This window comes from Lucilia cuprina, unplaced genomic scaffold (genome assembly GCF_022045245.1).
Source record: "Lucilia cuprina isolate Lc7/37 unplaced genomic scaffold, ASM2204524v1 Scaffold_726, whole genome shotgun sequence".
NCBI classification, from domain to species: Eukaryota; Metazoa; Arthropoda; class Insecta; order Diptera; family Calliphoridae; genus Lucilia; species Lucilia cuprina.
Window position 1 is genome coordinate 1 of NW_025805675.1, and position 2,445 is coordinate 2,445.

At 27.2% G+C, this 2,445-nt stretch overlaps 1 long non-coding RNA gene across 1 annotated transcript; it reads left to right on the forward strand.

Moving 5' to 3' along the window:
- Positions 1 to 156: 156 nt before the first annotated feature.
- Positions 157 to 550, forward strand: LOC124421082. Its single transcript, XR_006941507.1, has 3 exons — positions 157 to 215; positions 295 to 390; positions 473 to 550. It is a non-coding gene; the product is annotated as an uncharacterized LOC124421082 (long non-coding RNA).
- The last annotated feature ends 1,895 nt before the right edge of the window (positions 551 to 2,445 follow it).

The window sequence follows — 2,445 nt, forward strand, 5'->3', positions numbered from 1 at the left end:
GGTATTGGTTTTTCTTATTTTGTATGTGTTAGTTTTTGCTGAAAAAACATTAGATTTCCAAATTTTCCAAAATTTTTCTCTCAAATATTGGGTATAAAAAGGAAGCCAATGCCCAAAATCTTTCCTTTTTGCCTGCTGCTATCTACCAGTTTTCTTACGTCGTTACTCTGCCGAAAATTTATTTAAAAAAAATAAAGAAGTTTTTTTTTGAAATTGTAAGTTTTTATCCTGTTTCAATTATCCTTCGAATTTAATTCATGTTAAACAATTCAGTGTTAAACATTTTTTTTTAAGTTTTAAATAAATTTAGCTTAAATTGTTCGCATTTCGTGAAAGGATCTTTTGGATTTTATATCCACAAAATTATCTGTAACAGGATAATAAAATAATGTAAGTTTTGTTTTCTAAAGGAAAAATTGAGAAAAAATCCATTTTTTTCAAATCAGTTTTTTATCTAATTTTTTTAACGCAGTAACGCCAATTTCACAAATTTCAACTCAAAAGTAGGCAGAAAGTGTTTTTTATTTACCCAGCGGCAACAAAAGTCAAAGAAAAAGAAAATCGTTTGTTTTTATTTACAAAAAGGTAATAATTAACATAAAGAAAACAAAACACACACATACAAACTAACATAACCAAAACCAAAATATCTTTACATCACACAAACACACCTACGTCAATTTGATATATTTGACAAAATTCTTCCTAGCGACGAAACCTCCAGGCACAAAATCTTCGCCTGGGAAGGCTTCGTCCACAATCTTGCCTTCTTCGGCTTAAAACCAAACCTTCAGGGGAAGATTTATGTTTCAATATAAAGGTATTAAAAAGAGGAGAAAAGTGTGAAAAGTGCGGGGAAAATGTCAACTGTTTAAAAAAATAAATCCAAAAGAAAACTCCAAAGTTAATAGTTTAAAAAAAAATCCCAAGGAAAAAAAAATATAAAAATTTAAAAATTTTATACCAAAAATCCGTGTGAAATTTTGTGAAACAATTTTTTTTATTTTTAATATTTCATAAAACACAAAAATTTAAATCAAAATTGAAAGAAAAGTTCAAGAACAAAAAGTAAACACAATAACCTAAAAAAAACCTGTAAGAAGAACAAGAAATTTAACACAAAAAGAAACAATGTTTAAATAATTTTCTTTATTTAATTCAAAAATATAAAACAAATTGTGTTAGACATTAATATGTAAAAATATAATTTTTTTTCTTAAAACTATCACTTTTTTTCTTTTAATTAATTAAATTTTTTTAATATTCAATTAAATCACTTTTTTTTGTTCACTCGCGTCAGAAATGTAAAGAAACTAAATGTAATGCAAAAATCAATATGTATTGTTAGTGGTGAAAAATTAAAAATGTATAAAAATATTTAAAAGCAAGTGTCAAAATAATATAAAAACAAAAATATTAGTAAAAAAGAAAAAAATTAAAAAAAATGTACATTGAGTTCAAATGTTAATAACATAAAATGTTAATCATCTTATATCAGTGTATGTAATGTCTTTTATTTATTCTCAGATACATTTAATATTTTACATTTCTGTAATTACATGAATGTTATTACATGTAAATTACATAAATGTTTAATTAACTAAATAACCCATAATTTTTCAAAACTCACCATAGTCTAGTGGATTGAGTTGTAATTTACCACTCATTAGGCCCTGGTTCGAATCCCAGTGAGGGCAAAGTAATTTTTAATTTATTTTTTTTTTTGGAAGCCCAGGTTCGAATCCCGGACGAGTTAAATATTTTTATTTTATTTTTTTTTTGCTTTGAGACCCAAGTTCGAATCCCGGACGAGTTAAATATTTTTGTTTTTATTTTTTTTTTTTGCTTTGAGACCCGAGTTCGAATCCCGATTAAACCCAATTTTTTTTAATATTATTTTTTTTTAATATTGATTTTTGCAAAAGATTTTTTTTTACGCGATCTTCTCAATTTTAATATGTTCAATATTAGTTAATTTTTTTTATGTATTAAACATTATGTTTAGGGATTTATTTTTGTTAAATAACATGAATTTCAAAATGCAGTTCTAAACTGTCTTTAACTGGTTCCTGGTGAACTGTTCTGGTTAGGGTAATAATCTTTGGGATCATACTTAATACCAACAGCATTTCCCTAGTATGATCATGGTTGGGAGGGGATAAAAGACACTGTGTTACCACCTTCACACAGTGCAGTTCAATATGTTAAATGTTCGTTTCCGTTTTCCTGTGTATTAGTCTCCCTTTCTCTTTTCTTTTCTTTGTTCATTTCTGTTTTTTCCCCTACTTTACGCACGCACAAAATAAAATAATAAATACTGTGCATGTCGACGTTTACTCTACTTTAAGTAGCAACGAATCCTCCCGATTGCCGACGAGATAGAAGCCGGAAACTAGTTGCGTGCTGGCTGCTTTAGTAGAGACAAGAGAGAACTCTGACACCATC